General features: G+C 39.1%; 1 protein-coding gene across 1 annotated transcript in view; it reads left to right on the top strand.

Moving 5' to 3' along the window:
• Nucleotides 1-19,923, top strand: part of CNTN3 (contactin 3) — a 236,910-nt gene that overhangs the window by 120,110 nt on the left and 96,877 nt on the right. The window lies entirely within an intron of this gene.

The raw sequence follows: 19,923 nt of genomic DNA, 5'->3' as shown, positions 1-19,923 counted from the left end.
ACCACAAATGGGCTCTTATTATACTTTGATAAATAGAGTCGTGGCAGAGAAACTAATAAATGTGAAAGGGAATACTTTCAGAGCGCACGATGCCTTTATAATCCTACCTTTTTGCCTAAATTAACGTGTGTAACATAACTCTGATGGCTCAGTTATGTTTACCCATTTGTCTGAACACTGCTAAATCTGACTTTTATTGTTATCCCATTACCACCTTTATAATGGTGTAATCTGTGTCGGGAAAGCGTCTGTAAGTGTTTAGTAGGGATCTGAAGAACAGGTGGGTGGGTGGATACTGTGCACTCGGGGAGGCGTCAGGCTGGCCCAGGTTGCCAGGCAGGCTGAGGTTGGTCTGTTCATGACAATGATGACAATGACCTTGTGCAATTCTCGGAGGAAGGACTCCTTTCCTTCTGTGACTTCTGCTTTGTTTCTGGTGCCTAATTTTTAGACTGGGCTGTGGAGCTTCCAAATGGGTTGAGTCTATTTCTTGAATTTTTCTTTTTTTAACAATGCAGCTCAAAGCATTCTGGGGCCTCATGGAAGAAAGAACATTGACATAGAAAACTGTGGAATCAGAACCAATTATTCTGTCATGAAATAGCCTTTTCTCCAAAAAAAGCAGACTCTCAGCAGAGAGAGAAAGTATAAAATGGCACGCTGTTAGGGCTGTTTAACATTTTTCTTCTATTTAGTCGAACCCTTTAACAAAAGCTGGCATTCTGGGCCTCTGTCCCACCCAGGTCAAATACTGAGGGATCTGGGAATCCAGCTCTATTAGAGCTCTAAGTCAACGGTCAGAGTAATGCTCCTTAATGAGATCAACTTGGCTAATAAATGACAATTTTGTTCTTAGTACTTCACGAAGTACTTTTTGAAGATCATTGCATATAATTCCTGGTACCATTTAGCTACAGTCAGAGGGGAGACATGTGAATAGGGGATCAGTTTAAAAGAAGAGATCTAAAGAAAGGTAGGGTTGTATGTTGACTCCTATAAGTTATCATCGTGCTTGTTCCCCGGAATCTTAATTACATCTTCCAGGAGCGCCTTATTTATTTCAGAGAGAATAATAAGGCTTCCTTCCAAGTCGTTAGGCTCGGAATCTAAATTTTAGGCCTTCAATTTCTCTCTTTTATCTTTGGCATATAGAACAGAGCTTGGATTAAAGAGGAAAAAGGGATAATGGTGGCAAGTCTGAGTTAGTGGGTGCGAAGCTGCTTAGATTTTAAGAGCAGGGACTTGGGGACCAGGCTCCGTTCAACTTTGCTTTCCTCCCTTACTATATATGAGCTCTCACTTAACCTTTATGGGCCTCAATACTCTCATCAGTAAAATGGGATTAAAATTACTAAGAGATACTCTTCTCATGTACGTACTACTTCTCAGAGCGTAGCATAAAGCACAAAAAGTCATGGCCCTTACGTGAGTTATTTTTTTTTGCCATGTTTGTAAGAAGTGGTTTTTAAATAGACTATAAGACTCAGAAATACTCGTCCCATGAGAAAGGGGGATACCTGTTTCCTCTCATGTAACTAGTAAACTCTTCCTTTATTGAGCAGCGTGTTAACTTCCCAAAATAATCCAACCTGTTAATTCAGTGACAATATCAGGGTAATTTAATTTAATTTAGTCTTTCTGCAAATGTTAAAGCTAATGTAATTCCATAAGTTTATCTGTAAATGACCTACTTTAACATACAATAGTTGAGAGATAAGGGTCAATAGTTTTAATAGTTAAAATTACATTTTAGATGCCTTAACTTCTTCTGCCAATAACTTGCATACTAAGTCAGTTGAAGCTTCACATTAACAGACTGAATCCAAACTGAAAAATTAATCAGTTGTTTGGGATAACTATCAGGAGTATGTATATTGATCTCTAATATAGAGAACAGAGGGAATTAGCTTCAATAATCAAATTAAAACTAACCTAAGAGATGAAAAAAGGAGCGTCTGATGGACTAGCCATCCTTTTCTCTGAAGTAAGTGTAAGTAAAGGATAAATCCTTGTAAAATCTGATTTCCCTAATTTATCCAGGACTTCCTGCTACGTGGCCTACAAGAGTGCTTTCTTTGTTGAGATTATAAAGGCCAGTCAGTTTTCCCTTGCCTGTGTGCCTGTAGGCAATTTTGTGAGATGTCCTGTGAAGAAAAATGGGTAACCTATATTGTGTATTCAAAGACTATTTTAGCTGCCCCTTAGAATAGAACTTTTCAGGAAACACTTGTTAAATATAAAAATTAGGATTTATTTTAAAACCTTTTTGTGGAGTAGGAAAGTTTTTAATAAAGATAAGTATATTACTGGGTTGTAAAAGCTATTTTCTGTGTATGTTTCTTTCTTTTTCTTTTTAAAACAATTATGAAACATCTCTGAGTATTCATATGCTATACTTTTTCTGACACTGATTTTTTGAGCCATATTTAAAATACTTGAAATTCTAAAATCAGTGATTTGACAGCCACTCAGTTTGAGTGTATCTGATCATAAAAATTATATAATTAATATTTCCAAGATGTTTAATATACTCAATAAACTTCTAACGTGTTAAGTTCTCATAAACATTTGCAATGTAGACATTTATTTAAATTCATGTTCCTTTTAAAATTTGTCCATATTAATTTATTTGTTTTTTACTATCTGTTAGGTCCCTACCTTTTGAGGAACACTAGGCTAATTTTAATTCAGTGATATGGTTTTTATCAGAAACCATCCTGGCACTGGGATAGGCTATTTTCTGGCTATTCAGAGAGCTTAGAATAAACCATCCTGACTCAGCCGTCAGCCAGGAGAACCAATTTGGCCTGATCATCTGCCTTTAAACTTTCTCCCTTTAACCCCAGGATGACAGACAATTCATCAGCTAAAGAAAAGTAGAGAACATTCTTAATTACTGGGGTCCCATTTTATGTGTATGATATTAGAATATTAAATATAAATTGTTTCTTTTCCTGCCTGTGTCATTATGTCATCATTAAGGTTCACAAGTTGAGTGGGATGGGGACCTGTTCTCATTTTTCTTTTATTTATTTATTTATTTTATTTCTTTTTGGCTGCGTTGGGTCTTCATTGCTGCGCACGGGCTTTCTGTAGTTGCGGCGAGCGGGGTCTATTCGTTGCGGCACGCGGGCTTCTCATTGCGGTGGCTTCTCATTGTGGAGCATGGGCTCTAGGCATGCAGGCTTCAGTAGTTGTGGCATGCGAGCTCAGTAGTTGTGGTGCACAGGCTCTAGAGCACAGGCTCAGTAGTTGTGGTGCACGGGCTTCAGTAGTTGTGGCTCACGGGCTCTAGAGTGCAGGCTCAGTAGTTGTGGTGCACGGGCTTAGTTTCTCTGCGGCATGTGGGATCTTCCCGGGCCAGGGCTCGAACCCGTGTCCCCTGCATTGGCAGGCGGATTCTTAACCACTGCGCCATCAGGGAAGTCCCTTTAACCACTGATTTTTTTGTTTTTTTTGTTTTTGGCTGCACCGTGCGGCTTGTGGGATCCCCTACCAGGGATCAAACCCAGGCCCTCGCAGTGAGAGTGCTGAGTCCTAACCACTGGAGCACTAGGGAATTCCCTCTGTTCTCATTTTCATTTAATATCTGTGTACATCTCAAAACAGTGGCACACAGATGAGCATTTAATTAACAGCCCTTGCAATTTTAAAGGCAAAACCTTCTCTCAGTATCCTCATAGAGATGTGAGGAGGTACTTCTCTGACTTAAGATTACAGTCAGTCAGTTGATATTTAGAAATGATTATTCCCATTTGGAAATATTCCAAGAGCAAGTTAGAAATAGAACTCCAATTCATTGCTAGCTTTCAGCACTGCAGAGCAGCGTACCCACTCCCCAGCTCACTTGACACCACCTGTACTGTGAAGCCTCGCTTTTGTGGCACACTTAGCTCATCTGATTAATTGAGCGGAAAGGATGCTGCATTTTGTCATGCTTGCATTTTGATTATTTCTCCGCATCAGTGTTCGGTCCTATTACCTTTCTTTTCAAGTGAGACCAGATGATTTTTTCAGCACACTTACCTTGGCTTATATTTTCTCTTAAGAGTAGACTTTAATCTTGATTGTGCTATATAATGATTTTAATCTGCTCTGTCCAGTTCTGTCCATTCTTTTGTTTGAGGAAACTTTATTCTTGCCAAGTTCCCATTCTGTTTTTCATATGTGATAGAAATTATATATCCAGAAGTGCATATCTCAGTGTCTCCTAAAAGTACATCAAAACACTGTCAACAAGCAACTCCCACCGCTCAACCTAGCTGGTTATAGGAGTCAAATATCTTCGTGCACGCCATCATTTTAGAGCTTCTCACTGTCCATAAAGCATAGACACTTGTTTGACACCTGTTTGCCTTGCCCTCTGCTACCAGCATCTTAAGCACTTCCAGTTGGTTTGATCTGCTCCCTCGATCTGCCAGTGAAAATTATACCTTTACTGCTTGGATCTGGATGGGCTGGTTCACTGCAGTGTCTGTGTTATGCAGTACTGCCTCTCTGCTTCCTCCACAAAACCTGCATTTTGCATGTTTAACTTCTTTGTAGGATCCCCACAGAGGACAGTCAAACAAGAGCAAAACAATAGCTACAGACATTTATTGAACCCTCACTAATCGTCATGCATGCCTGTAAATACTTTGTATGTATCTCTTAATTAATCCGCAACCAAAACTATGGGGTAGGTACTACTATTATCTTTATATTACAAACAAGGAAACTGAGGCATAGAGAAGAAAAGAGCCTTGCCCCTTGGTTACATAGCTTTAGGTACCAGAACCAGGGACGGATCTCAGTCATGGTTTATTGCTGTTGTTTGTTTGTTTTTTCCAATAACTTTTGTTTTTAACCTCTACCCTAGACTGTCTTTTCTTAAGAAATAAAACTTGTAAAGGAGAATATTTAAGGGATAAAAGGAATCTGAAACACCAATAGTCTTCAACACTTTTGAATTTATGGATTCATCTTAACTGTCAAAATTTTACTATTGTCACATGATTTAGACACTACATAGAGAACACAGCCCTGTGTAGTGGGTTAGGCTCTGTTCCACATTGCCTGGATTCAAATCTTTCTAACATTACTTATTACCTGGGACTTCCTTAATTGTCTTAGTTGCCTCATCTGTGTAAAATGTATGTTAATAGTACTTGCCTCATAGACTTTTGTGAAGATTAAATAAGGTAATATGTTTAAGTTGCTAAGAGCATTATCTGGCTCGCAGTAAGTACTCAGCTATTTCTATTGCTTTTTGTATTTTCGAGAGAGAAAGTACATGATACCCAAAAGTCACAATGACTTCAGTAACACTTTTTAATTGAATATATATTTTTGTTAATCACAGTATGGCTCTCACATTTTAAATAGCAGGATCTGTTTATATATTTTGTAATGTAAAATTTGTTTGGTCTCTCCCATCAAGTAGATGCATGTGGATTCTCTCATCTTATGGCAATTCCACAATTCCCAAAGAACCCGTATCCTATAGGTTAGCAACCAGGGCAATTTCATACAACCCACAGGTTGGCATCCAGGGCAATCTTACGTGACCCTGTCATTTTTCATATAAGAGAAGAAACTGAGACCAGAGATTTTAAGTGAATTTACCAAAGGCACGTACCTAGGATGAGAGAAAGTCAAGTTTAAACCTCAAACCCTAAGACTCAATGCAGAAGCACTTCTTTCTTTCAAAGATGCCCCCATAAACTTATTTCAGGCTGTTCTTCCAATCAGAGAGACAGCTTGGTCAAAGTGTTATATCCTTAAACAGTACTTCAGGCTTTCTTAGTTTCCATTATCCACGTTATATTTGCTGCTTCTCCTTGTTAAGAAACAGAGAAGCTTCCCTTCATATCTTCATGTATAAGAGGCTGAAAGGAAATTTGGAGAAAGGACAGAACAGGTTCCATGTTCCGTGTAACCGTAACCATTACAAGTCACCTGGGACCTAGGGGTCGATGACCAAATCCTTAGGGCTAAGACCCATCATATCGCCTTCTTACACGTTCTCTGATGAACAAGTGGTGCAAAAAGAGATTCTCTAACTGGAATTTGAAAATCTTTCTCGGAAGAAAAGTGATAAAATTTATTATTTTTATCAGAGCCCAAGTATTGTAAGTGTCTGTGGTCGACAGAAATAAAATATAGCTCTGATCTGGAACATGGTGTGCCAAGTACTCTTTGATTTAACATATTCACGTTGAAAGCTATAAAAGTCCTTCATCGCATGCCAGCTGAAGGTCAACTAATTGAATTAATAAAATAAAGGAATGAGAGAAATAAACATGCTCCTAAATCTCCCAGAAGATATGTTGTTGAAGTAAAATGTGGTAAAACAAATATGAGCAGTTTCAATAATTCCCAGAGCCTTATACAACATATGGTCTCAAAAAAAGACAGCAAAACTGTCTAGAAGCAGAGGACAGGCATCCCACACAGTAACTAGATACACAGTAAAACAGATGCATTACTCTTGCTTATAACAGAATATTAGCTGCTGAAATGTAATTGGCAGAAGAGATCTTTATATCACCTCAGGTAATGTAAAGGGAAAAGAATCAAAGTAAGCAGGGTAAATCAGCAGGACAACTTGTTTAATATGAATTTATTCTGAAAATAAAAATGCAATATTGTTAGGGAGAATAAAAAGAAGATGTAATATTGAATTAGAAGTTAAATGAATGAAATTCAGTATCCCTCTCGTTGAAAGAGGATCAATGAACATTTATGTCAAACACATTAAAATTTCTAGATAAGTTTATTCTTGACTTTGATCAAGGCCAGATCTAATGCTTTTATACTGAGGATCTACATATTTGCTTCTTGGAAAGAAAAGCTTTTCATCATGTTGGCTGAAGAATACTCACGTGCTTGCTGCCGTTCCTTTTCAAGAGGAAACCTGTCTCCTTTATTAGAAGAGCTTTATAGAGAAATGTTTGAAGGAGTGAGCAGGTGATGGTTTTGTATTTCTTTGTGTTGTTTACAGTAAATATATTTAGAGCCAAAAAGAAAGAGCCAGTGCTCTTTAACACTTCTGTTATAATTATTTCTTGTTTGAAAAAAGCAAAAGGAAAGAAATTAATTAAAGTTAGTAAACATAAAATTTACTGCATTTTAGGGACAATTGTCAGTAGAACTGCCTAGAGGCAGACCTCAGAGATACCGCGGGTTTGGTCCAGACCACCACAATAAGCAAATATTGCAATAAAGTGAATCACACGAGTTTTTCGTTTTCCCAGTACATATAAAAGTTATGTTTGTACTAGGCTATAGTTTATTAAGTGTGCAATAGCTTTATTTCTACTAACTTTTTTTTTTTTTTTTTTTTTGGCCGCACCGCGCGGCATGCGGGATCTTAGTTCCCCGACCAGGGGTCGGACCCACGCCCCCTGCAGTGGAAGTGTGGAGTCTTAACCACTGGACCTCTAGGGGAGTCCTAGCTTTATTTCTAAAAAAAAAAAAAAAAGTTTTAACCTTAATTTAAGAACATTTTATTGCTAAGAAATGCCAACCATCATCTGAGTCTTCAGTGAGTCATAATCTCTTTGCTGGTGGAGGGTCTTGCCTTGATGCTGATGGCTGCTCACTGATCAGGGTGGTGGTTGGTGAAGGTTGGGTTGGCTGTGGCAGTTTCTTCTTAATGAAGTTTGCCTCATCAATTGGCTCTTCTTTTCAAGGATGATTTCTTTGTAGCATGCAGTACTGTTTGATAGCATTTTATCCACAGTAGAACTTCTTATCAAAATTGGAGTCAGGCTTCTCAAACCCTGCATCAACCAAGTTTATGCAATATTCTAAATCTTTTGTTGTTGTTTCAACAGTCTTTACAGTATCTTCACCAGGAGTAGATTTCTTCTCAAGAAACGACTTTCTTTGCTTATCCATAAGAAGCAACTCTTCATCTGTTAAAGTTTTATCATGAGATTGCAGCAATTCAGTCACATCTTCAGGCTCCACTTCTAATTCTAGTTCTCTCACTGTTTCCACCACAGCTGCAGTTACTTCCCTCACTGAACTCTTGAATCCCTCAAAGTCATTCATGAGGGTAGGAATCCACTTCTTCCAAACTCCCGTTTATGTTGATATGTTGACCTCTTCTCATGAGTCATGAATCTTCTCAATGGCATCTAAAATGGTGAATTCTTTCCAGAAGGTTTTCAATTGACTTTGCCCAGATCCATCAGAGGAATCACTATTATGGCATCTGTGGCCTTACAAAATTTATTTCTGAAATAATAATACTTGAAAGTTGAAATTACTCCTCGATCCGTGGGCTGCAGAATGGACGTTGGGTTAGCAGGCATGAAAACAACATGAATCTCATTGTACATCTCCATCAGAGCTCTTGGGTGCATTGTGAAGGAGCAGTAATATTTTGAAAGGAGTCTTTGTTTCTGAGCAGTAGGTCTCAACAGTGGGCTTAAGGTATTCAGTCAACCCTGTTGTAAACAGATGTGCCATCATCTAGGCTTTGTTGTTCCCTTTATAGAGCACAGGCACAGTAGATTGAGCATAATTCTTAAGCCCTAGGATCTTCAGAATGGTAAATGATCATTGGCTTCAACCTAAAGTCACCAGCTGCATTAGCCCCTAACAAGAGAGTCAGCCTGTCCTTTGAAGATTTGAAGTCAGGCACTGACTTCTCTTCTCTGACTATAAAAGTCCTAGGTGGCATCTTTTTCTAACATAAGGCTGTTTCATCTACATTGAAAATCTGTTTTTTAGTGTAGCCACTTTAAATTATTATCTTAGCTAAATCCCCTGGATAACTTGCTGTAGCTTCTACATCAGCCCTTGCTGCTTCACCTTGCACTTTGATGTTTCGGAGACGACTTCTTTCCTTAAACCTCCTGAAATAAGCTCTTTTAGCTTCAGACTTTTCTTTTGCAGCTTCCTCACCTCACTCAGCCTTCATAGAATATAAGAGAAATTAGAGCCTTGCTCTGGGTTAGGCTTTGGCGTAAGGGAATATTGTGGCTGGTTTGATCTATCCAGACCACAAAAACGTTCTCCATATCAGCAGTAAGGCTCTTTGGCTTTTTATCATCCATGTATTCAATGGACTGGCACTGATAATTTCCTTCAAGAACCGTTTCTTTGCCTTCACAACTTCCTAACCGGTGCAAGAAGCCTAGCTTCTGCCTGTCTCACCTTTCCATGTGCCTTCCTCTAAGCTTAATCATTTCTACCTTTTGATTTAGAGTGAAAGACATGTGACTCTTCCTTTCCCTTGAATATTTAAGAGTCCGTTGTAGGGTTCTTCATTAGCCTAATTTCAATACTATTGTGTCTCAGGAAAGAAGGAGGCCTGAGGAGAGGGAGAGAGAGGGGTGAATGGCGGGGTGGGCGGGTGGTGGTGCAGCCAGAACACCGATTGGTAGGGGAAATTTCCCTCCTCTACTGTTCTTAAGTTCTTGTGGCTGCACTAATAATAAAATTGACACATGATAGAATAACAAGAGGAAAAGAAACACATTTTAATTCATGTGCACAAAGGTCTCATAGAAATGGGACCTAAGAAGTGGCCAAAACAAGCAGCTGTTATAATTTTTGGAAAAAGAAACAGTAAATTTGAGAAGAGTTGACAGGGCAAAGAAACTTATGCTTTGGGTTCTTCATTAGTGAAGAACTTAAAGTGTGGGCTTGGGGTAGTAAAATAACAAAGTAACAAGGTTTGTTTATACAGGCTTCTTGGACCAGGATTCCTGTCTCTGGTGATAAGGGCCTCCTTCTACCTCCAGTTACAGGGAGTGTACCTTTCACATGAGAAATGTATTTCCTGCTTTCAGGGAGATAGAAAAGAGGCTCAGAGTGTACCTCTTGCATTGGCCATTTAATTTAATTCAAAATAATCAGTATGCCATTGAGGCATATTTTGGGGTGGCCTGCCCTGGGCCCCAGTAGCTTGCTGTCTTATGTGGATGCCCTAAACACTTAGAGTAGTAACATCAAAGATCAGTGATCACAGTTCCCCATAATAACTATAAAAATAATGAAAAGTTTGAAATATTGCAAGAATTACCAAAATGTGACACAGAGACAGGAAGTGAGGAAATGCTATTAGAAAAATGGCCCCAACAGACTCACGCAACACAGGGTTGCCACAAACTTTCAATTTGGAAAAAATAAGATATCTGTGAAGCAAAATAAAGTAAAAGTCAATAAAGCTATGTATGCCTTTATACACGTGTTATTTAGCATAGCAGGCAGGGAAATGTGAAGTGGTCTAAAAGCTATTTTTCTGACTTTGTCATCTATCACTTTTCTGAAAGCCTGCAAACTACTATCTATATTTGACTTGAACCTGAGGCGGCTGTGAAATCTCCAGTGCATATCCTTTAGTGCCTAAAGAAATTGGCATTTATAGAGCCCTACAGATTTGAAGGAAGGGAATTACTTTTGGTGATTGATTTCTTTGGGCCTTGTTTTTTGTTACCATGTTTATTTCAGTTATTTAGGCATAATTGCACATCCTTCCACAATCAAATATTTATTTGATTTGGATTCATTTGATTTTGGTTTGATTTATTTGATTTGTTTTTTTAATCAGGTGACTTAGGACTATTTTAGTAGTATAATTTATAATGGAACCACCACTTTCTAAAATGTGTTATTCAGAAAAGCTAGATGAGGAAGGGTGAAGATCCATTTTAAAATACATTTTTAAATGGTATTTAACCCTATTTTGATGAACAGTTTGATATGTTACTAACAGTTAAGTAGTAGTACTACTTTGTGTGTGTGTGTATGACAGAGTGTGGGTTTGAGTGTGTGTTTGTGTGTGTCTCTGGAGGCTGGACAGGGAGGGAAGGAGAAACATTCATTTCTCCAGCTTCCTGAGGACTCATTTGTTGTCCCCAGTTGGAAGACCCCTGTGACTTGGCGGAATTACTTTATCTTCTGCTAATAACTTCATTTCTATTTACCAGTGAAAATGAACATTTATTCTGCTTTAAAAAATCACCCAGGGGCTTCCCTGGTGGCGCAGTGGTTGAGAATCTGCCTGCCAATGCAGGGGACACGGGTTCAAGCCCCGGTCTGGGAAGATCCCATATGCCACGGAGCAGCTAGGCCCGTGAGCCACAATTACTGAGCCTGCGCGTCTGGAGCCTGTGCTCCGCAACAAGAGAGGCCGCGATAATGAGAGGCCCGTGCACCGCGATGAAGAGTGGCCCCCACTTGCCGCAACTAGAGAAAGCCCTCGCACAGAAATGAAGACCCAACACACCCATAAATAATAAATTAAAAAAAAAAAAAAAATCACCCACATGGCAAGAAGGGAAATATCAAGTCCCCATGACATTCCTTAAGGAAATCATTTCAATTTTCATAAAAGAAAATGAGACCCGATGAGGAATGGACAGAGTTATTGGGATGCTGCTCCTTTATTCGCTAGCCCTTAATTATTTCATTTATTTTATTGCACATTTTCCCCCTCCATAGACTTCTTTTGTATTATTTGCAACCCAGTGAAATCCCTCTCTGGAATTAGCTTCTGAGAGTTGATGTGCGAATTCTAACCCAGAAGCACCACCTTTGGATTCATTAAAGGGTGGGCTTCTTGTAGTTAGCTTGTACTGAAGAAAATTTCCATTTTGCAAGGGCAGTGTAAATTTTGCATATCATTTTAATAAGCAAGGCAGGTCAATCAAATTATAATTGGCTCCAATTAGCACTCCCATGAGCTGTAGGACTCTTCACCTTCTCCTGGACTGCACTTAAAAAGAAAATGTTATTTACTGTCACTGAAGTCATAAAAACATGTCCATTATTCAGTATAAGTGATGAAGCAAGTGCAAACCTGGCCAGAAGGATTTGGCATATATTTAAGATGTGTGCACCAAAGGGTGAGTAGCAGTGTGCAAAAATGTGTTTATTACAAAGCATTTTCTTTTAGCTGCACAAGCAGGTGGTGGCAGCGAAGCTTCTAGTGTTGGCAACATTTGGGTTTAGAGCTAATCTTAAAATCGCTTTCTAACATTTTCAGGGTCTCTGAACTCCTCTGGAAAGGTACATTTTAATAATAAAAATGAGGAAGCCCAGAAGAAATGCATTATATTTCCAAAGTCTCTTCTACCTTAAGTTCCGACTCTGCCATTTTGGGGCTCTCTTCCTGAGTTGAGTGTCAGCACGGTACCAGCAAGTCCTCATACGAGCTGGGGAATAAGTAATTGCAGTTTGGGTCTGTGGCATGAAGGTCTTGTCATGTCTTTATAAAGCATCACGGTAACTCCATCCTGTCCTTATTAGATCTCATCTTCTCTAGTGAGTGTCTGAACCACTCTCTGTAGCAATGCCTTGCTTCTTTAGCACCCTTGCAAAGGAAGTATGTCGTTAAATGGCTTGCTGATGTTTTGGCTAGTCCGTCTCCGCATTAACCCCAAATCATTGCTAGGCATCAAGTATTGAGTGTCATTGTACTTAGCTCCCACTTGTATTTCCTCATCTTGAAATTTCCTCGCAGCAAGGAGACAGTCCCAGCAAAACAACTTGAACTAAGGATGAGAGAGAGGAGGTTCCCTGGAAAAATAAATAAATACATGTTCTTCATGAGAAAAAGGAAGAATGTGTATATACAAGCAAAAATACAAATGGCCTCTAGAGGGCACCACACATTTTGCCTCAACAAATACAGAAGAAAGAGCTTCACTTTGGCACCGTATCAGTTTTAGCAGTCAACGTACCAGGAGAGAGATGAAGGCACTTGTTAGGAGAGGAGCTTCCCTGGCAGAAGCCTAGAAATGAAGACAAGGATGTCAGTGCCTAGTGCAGTCAGAATGTGATGGAAGACGCGGGTACCCACTGAAAATACTCCGCATTCCTAAAAGAAAACAGTAGAACTAAAAGTGGTGGGTCACAGGGCTGCATTATTTCTTGGAAGCTTCTATTACACAGTGCAATGGCTGGTATGTTGTCCCTAATGGTAGCGACTAAAGCAAGAGAGAGAAACAAAGAAATGTGGAGTGCAAGAGGCTAACGGTCTTGCATGACCTTTGTGAAATATTTTTTCACAAAGGTAGGACAACATGACAGCCCTATAAAGAAAAGAGGAGTAAAAATAAATAAGACAAGAGATCTTAAAAGATTGCCAAACTCATAATTTGGTCTAGAGATAATATTAACCTAGAACAGGAGTCAACAAACTTTTTCTTAAAAGATCAGATAAATCTTTTAAGCTTCATGGGCCATATAGTCTTTGTCGAAGCTACTCACTCTACTCTTACAGCCTGAAAGCAGCCCTAGACAATAGCCATTGAATGGGCGTGAGTTTGTTCCAAAAGATGTAGTTTACAAAGCAGGCAGCAGTCTGGGCTTGACCTCCTAGTCATTCCTTGCTGACCCATGGTCCCCCAAGTATTAAAGGAGGAAAGAAATATCACCTTTAGTGTTTTCCCTCCCTGATCATTGTTCTCCTAATCTTAGGACCTTCACAAGCCAGGCTTGTTAGTACTCTGAATCAGAATGGATTAGGCAGACATTTATGGGCTAAACAAGGAAACCTATATAAATAATATTGTCACCAAAGCAACAACTTACAAAAAAGCTTTTGAAAGACAAGACACTGAAATGATAGAAGTGGTGATAAATGCCTTCTGCTTCGAGGTACAGACTTTTCATTCCTAACCATTGATCTGTTCTTCTTTGAAACTTAAATTGTCTTCAGTTTTCTACATTTTAGATTGTTGAGTGTGTCCCAGACCCTCCATCAATGTGGTGTCATGTGTAAGCTCTATAGCAAAATTTCCTTCCCAACTTGTATGAATCAGTTAAAATCAAGATAAAAATCTTGAGTGACATCAAGCAAGCTCTCAGACCCTTTTAAATATGTTTTATTTAAACATACTTGAATATGTTTAAATATTTAAAAAGCAGGTCAGACTTCCCACTTGGCACTACAGAAAATTGCCAAAGTTACTTGCACAAATTTGCCCAACTGCAATTTTATTGACAGAATTTCTTCTAGAAAATGCCTATACAAAGGATTAGATATCCCCCATAATAGAATTTTATAATGGAACTAGAAATAAACCCTTCAATGTCAGTAGTATGTATATTAATGTATCTCCAGGTAAACATTAAGGTGACATATTTCATGTTAAATTGACTGGCCTTACACTTAAGTGACGCAGGAAGGAATGTGATTGGAGGAGTGATGTCCTCCATCAAATATTACTTTTTAGAAAGCAGAGTTTCAGTGCTCCATTTTGTTAATTTATGGCTTTGATTGGTAAAACCTCTTTGTCCTCTAATAAAAAATATTTCCCATTCCCAATATTCACGTAGCATTGTTAATAGAACGCCCAGCAGCCAGGAAGTTTTGGGACAATGTGCTTATGCACATTATACACAGGAGGTTGGCAAGGGTTTTGTAAAGCCTAGCTTGTTTGAGTATATAAAATTATCATTTTTATTATAGCTTTTTATTTATCATCGTGCATAAAATGCTGTTGAAAAGTCTCCGAAGAATGCTGATTTGATATATATTTTACTTTGCAGTATACAATTAACATTTATTGCAAATGCAGATTTTTATGGTGAATAAACTCAGAGTATTACGGCAGGTATTTTTTACTTTATTCAGTACACAGTAAATCACATAATTTTCTAATGTTTTCAGTCAGAGTGATGCCATATATATTTCAACAAAGACATGCAAGCAATAAATGAATAGTGCAGATCATCTCTCTCTTCACTCTAAGACATAAAAGTTATATTTCGTTACATCTCAATGAGAAAATCTATAAAGAAAGGTAGGTCAGTGCTACAGAATTCTGTGTACCTTTCATGACAGTGTTGCCATATTAAATACAGGTTTGATTTCTTTCCATAAGTCTTTAAGGGTCTGAATCTTTGTACAGAACGATCAATCACTAATTCATTTGCTTTGAGGTTATCGTAGTTTGATACCACTTTTGGAATTACCCCTCCCTAATTGTATTGATTTTATAAACAGATTATGTAAAATCTAATTCTTCCTTAGGCATTAGGAACTTAGGCTTTCTCCACTTTTTTGTTCTTGGTTGTTTGCTTTTCTTTGAAAATTGTGTCTACAGCACTTAGTACCTGACACATAGTGAACTCTTCATTGTTAGGTGTCATCATCATTTGTATTAGTTTCCTGTTGCCACTGCAACAAATTACCACGAATTTGAGGCTCAAAACGCCACAGGTTTATTATCTTATAGTCCTGCAGGTCAGAAGCCTGTGGAGGAGGAAAAATAATTTTCCCTCTACCCTTCCAAGCTCGCTCTCTCTCTCTCTCTCTCTCTCTCTCTATATGTATATATATATATTTTTATATATGTAATGAGTGTGTGTGTGTGTGTGTGTATCTCTCATATATACATAGGAGTTACCCAGGATAACTGAAATGGCGCAAGCCACCACCTTAAATATAAAAGAAAAGAAAATGTTGGGGTGTGGCAGGAGGAGGCCTGTTATGGGAGGTGGTCAGGAAAAGTACAGTAAACAAGGGTAAGGTGATTATGCAGGTTTAAGTTCTTGTCTTCTCCACTGAGAAGAGTTTAGTCATCCTTTTCTTCCTGGTACAGGGAGAGAGGCATCCTTACAAACAGAGATTCCCCTTATAAATGTAAACGTCTCTTAAAAAAGTGTAATTTCTACTCAAGTTTTCAGAGCTTTTTCTGTCGGCTCCTTCTTAAAAATAATCAACTTAAAATGATCTTTATGCCAAAGAGGCATATTTTGGGATGGTATATTCTGCACCCCTTCAAGTCCAACGCAAGTCTCAGTGGGCTAAAATCAAGGGCTTTGTTCCCTTACTTTTGCAGCTTCTAGAGGCTGCCCGCATTCCTTGGCAATCTTGGCCCCCAGCCAGCAATCCCATCACTCTGTTCTCTGCTTTCTTAGTCATAGTTCTGACCCTCCCGTCTCTGTTTTTTCCTCATAAGGACCTTTGTGATTACATTTTTGCCCTCCCAGATCCATTTCAAGATTCTCAGCTTGATCACATCTGCAGACTCCCTTTGCCATGTATATTATTTCCCTATTGCTGCTGTAATGCATTACCATGAATTTAGTAGCTTAAAACACACAAATTTATTCTTTCATATTTCTGAAGGTCCAAAGTCCGAAACCAGTTTCACCTGACGGAAAATCAAGATGTTGGTGGGTCTGCTGTCCTTCTGGAGGCTCAAGGGGAAAATCTATTTTCTTGCCTTTTCCAGCTTCTATAAGCCAACTACATTCCTGGACTTACGGCCCCTTCCTTCATTTTCAAACCAAGAGTTTAGCATCTTGAAATATCTTTCTCTGACTACAACTTCTGCTTCTGGCATTACATGTCCTTTCAATGACTTCCCTCTTATAAAGACCCTTATGGTGACATTGGGCCCACCCAAATAATCCAGAATAATCTTCCCATCTCAACATCCTTAATTTAATCAGATCTTCAGAGTCCCTCCTGCCCCACCGGGTAACGTGTTCAGACTTTAGGGATTAGGATGTAGACTTCTTCTGGGGGCCACTGTTCTGCCTACGATTATTAGGCCCAGGCTCTCTCTTAAAGTTGTATTTACGTCTCTACCCACGTATCGGGCATTTACTTCTAGGTTACCTGCCTGAGTCTCAAAATCTGTTTTCAGTACAACCTTTTCCATCCCCAGAGTGGTTTTTCTTCCTAATTTTCCTGTTTCTTCTGCTTATTCCAGCTCAAAACCTTAGAGGTAGTTTTTTGTGTTGTTAGTTAAAGATCTTTTTTTTTCCTCTTGCTTTTCTGAGGATGTGTTTGGAAGAAGTAGTGGAGGAAGACCATTGTATTATTCTAGTTACATTATATTCCAATAGGTAGGCCATTGTAAGCCAATGGTTTAAGGCTTCTTCTCAGTAGCTTAGTCCAGAAAGATGAGCTTTCTGTAAATGGTGGAATTTTCCCTTCTCTGATTGTTGGGGTGGGGGGATTGGGTGGTGGTCTCAGGATAGGCTTACACTGACTCTGGGATGCTGACTTGTCTGGGCTTGTCTGGAGGGCAGGTACTAAGAATCAACCAGGGATTGGTTTGTATATTTGAAGAGCTTGGGGGATGAGGTGAGGGGACTATCTTGATGCAACCTGAGGAGAGGGACAGTTATCTGAAAGGCAGTCAGTGAAAACAGACATTTCCTCCAAGGGGAGGGGCAGTTTTTAATACCCAGGCGAGTGTGTCACTCAATTTCAGCAACACCATGTCAGTTCAGGTCCCCTAAGAAGGAGACTGCAAGATGGCATCAGAGAATCAGACATTAAAAGAAAAAAAGACCTGAGGAAGTGCCTGTGAAGGATAAGGGGGGAGCGAGCGGAAATGGGTAGGGGGAGACTCAGACTGAGATTCAGGTCTGATAGCTTTGAACAGAGAGGGGAGGAAAACTTGGGCAGGAAGAATGCCAGAGCACAGCACAGTTCTGAAAATATTGTGGCCCTTCTGATGGGGAGTCCTCAAGCCGTAGTTGCCCTTGTGAGGAATCCTGCAGCAGTGCCAGCATTAACACCCCCATGGAGCCCCTATTAGCAGGTAGCAACCTGGGGAAGTGCAGCCACAGCTCGCATGCACCAGTGGCTGGAGGCCATCAGTTAACTGTGTGCCATGCAGTAGGTTCTTCTCAAGTGAGACCTACTTGGGACCCTTCCGTGTCTACCACAGTCCACTCTGTGATTCTTACACATGCACTTCTTCATGCTCATTTTGGGAGCAGCCTTAAAATGATTTTAATTTTGATATCCTTCCCTTACTTCTCTTAACAGTCATTACTAGGTCCTATAGGCAAAGCTGCCACAATATTTCTTTAACAATATAATAATAGTACAATATTTAAGTAGTATCAATTTTAATTTGGGATTAAAAGAAATACTACAAATGCAGTCTTGTTTTATTTGGTATCGAACATTTTCAGTCAAAATTACATAGGTAGTATTTATTCCAAGTTGTTGCATGTAGCTGTTGTTCATACATTCTTCTTGCTGTATAATATTTTCTTTCATGAATTGATTAGATTTTAGGATTTCTGAATCAGTTTTTTTCCATCAGCCATTCTCACTTTAGTATAAACTAGTTTAATAAGATTGACTTATTCTAATACCCAGCTAAGGTCTATCATGTTAGGGAGCAGTAGATGTTTTGCTCCCCCTGGATTAAAGGGAGAGGTACAGTCATAGTCACTTCATAAATAGAACACTTTGGAAAGCAGAATAAGATTGCTTTGCTTCCTTTAAAGCAAGGTGAGGTTATGGGGGCTTGGGGAATGTTGGGATGGGACTGGATGCTTAGAGCTAAGGGAAGAGCCTAAAGGTTTATTTGCTTTTACAGCTGTCAGTTTTAACCATCCCAGAACAAATTAAGCCTACCTTACCAGCATTCTTTAACTCTGTGGTTTGTTTAGCACTAGTGCAAGAGAAAACACCATCAGGGTAGGCAGGAAGCCAATTGTGGAGTGGATGTTTGAGGTACATTTTTTTTCATACAATCCAACAAACAACTTCAGATTTCACAATCTATCACATGACTGAGTGGAATTTCATGAAACACTCTACTGATATGATAGCATGACATAAAGATCAGTTCGAGATTACAAACCATTGTTTCTGAACATCTGCACAGTATGCCGTTGACCTGCTAACCTTTGGAATCATCAGAATTTGCTTTGAAAGTGGAAGAGAGACAGTCATTTTTCATTTCCATCAGAAGAAACTTAACTGCTCTTTACCCTGTTCCCCTTACACATGCTCTTCCCTCCACCTGGAGCACTTTTATCCCTTCATATTCACCTGTTCTTTAAGACCTGTTCTTCAGTCCTGAGAATGTCACTGCTCCTTCCTTTGAAACCCACAGTAACTCTCACCCAGTCCTGACACATTATCTCATTGCTATTTTTGTACTGACGTACTGTCCCCCTCTACCAAGCAGAAAGACCCTTCACCATTGGAATTATGCCTTAAATACATTTTTGAACTTGTTATTCATTAAAATTGATTTTGATTACATATATTTTCTAAAGATTCTCTTGGAAAAGCATTACAGTATGAACCAGTGCCATAAGGTTAGTGGAATTGTAAAAGAAAATAGGGCCACAGAAAGAAGGAATCAAATAAACCAACCACAATAACTATACTTAAATAACAACTTGCTTCTAAAAAATATAGACATCTAGAACAAAGCAGCATAGTATTATTTAGTCCTCATCTCAGAGGAGGAAAACAACAGTTCCTTTGGGGAAAGTTAGTTTTCCTTGATCCCAAAGTTCAGGAAAACTCTAATATTGGACCTGACGTAGGAGATAGTAGCATAATTTTAACTTAATTAACTCAATAAGTATTTATTGAGGACTGTTAAATGTTCTTGGATGTTTCAGTTTGCTAATTTTAGGAGGGGAAGGCAGGCAGGATAAAATTTGACATTATTTGTTTACCGAGTGGTGGGAGGACAGATAAGTAAATAGATCATTGCATAAAAAGTGGTAAGTACTTAAAGTAGTATAAGCATAGAGTTGCTCTGTATAGAAGCACTTACTCAGAGGATGAGGGTTAAGGAAGACTTCTCTGAGGAGGTGATTCGTGATGTTGGAACCAAGCTTTGAAAAACATTTGGAAGTTATGACAGAATGGGGTTTGGTGTTGAAAAGGAAAGAAGCCTTGGACAGAGAAAAAGGACACTGCAGCCTCCGAGAGCAGCATATATAAAAACCCAGGTGCAAGAAAGAGTATTGGGCTTCTCAGTTGCTAAAGCCATAAGCAGGGGCCTAACCATGCAGGGTCTCATTTTCATGTTAAGCAATTTTGCATTATTCCAGAGACTACCGAGGAATTGCTGAAAGTGTTATGTCAGGAGTTGACGTGATGAGATTGGTAATTTTAAAAGATCATGGGACATGTAGTATGGAGATACAGATTAAAAGGGAGCAAGACTGAAGGCAGAGATACTTGTTAGGAGGTAT

This window comes from Eubalaena glacialis, chromosome 7 (assembly GCF_028564815.1).
Source record: "Eubalaena glacialis isolate mEubGla1 chromosome 7, mEubGla1.1.hap2.+ XY, whole genome shotgun sequence".
Lineage (NCBI taxonomy): Eukaryota > Metazoa > Chordata > Mammalia > Artiodactyla > Balaenidae > Eubalaena > Eubalaena glacialis.
The sequence above is the reverse complement of the archived record's forward strand: the minus strand, read 5'-3'. Positions and strand labels throughout refer to the sequence as shown.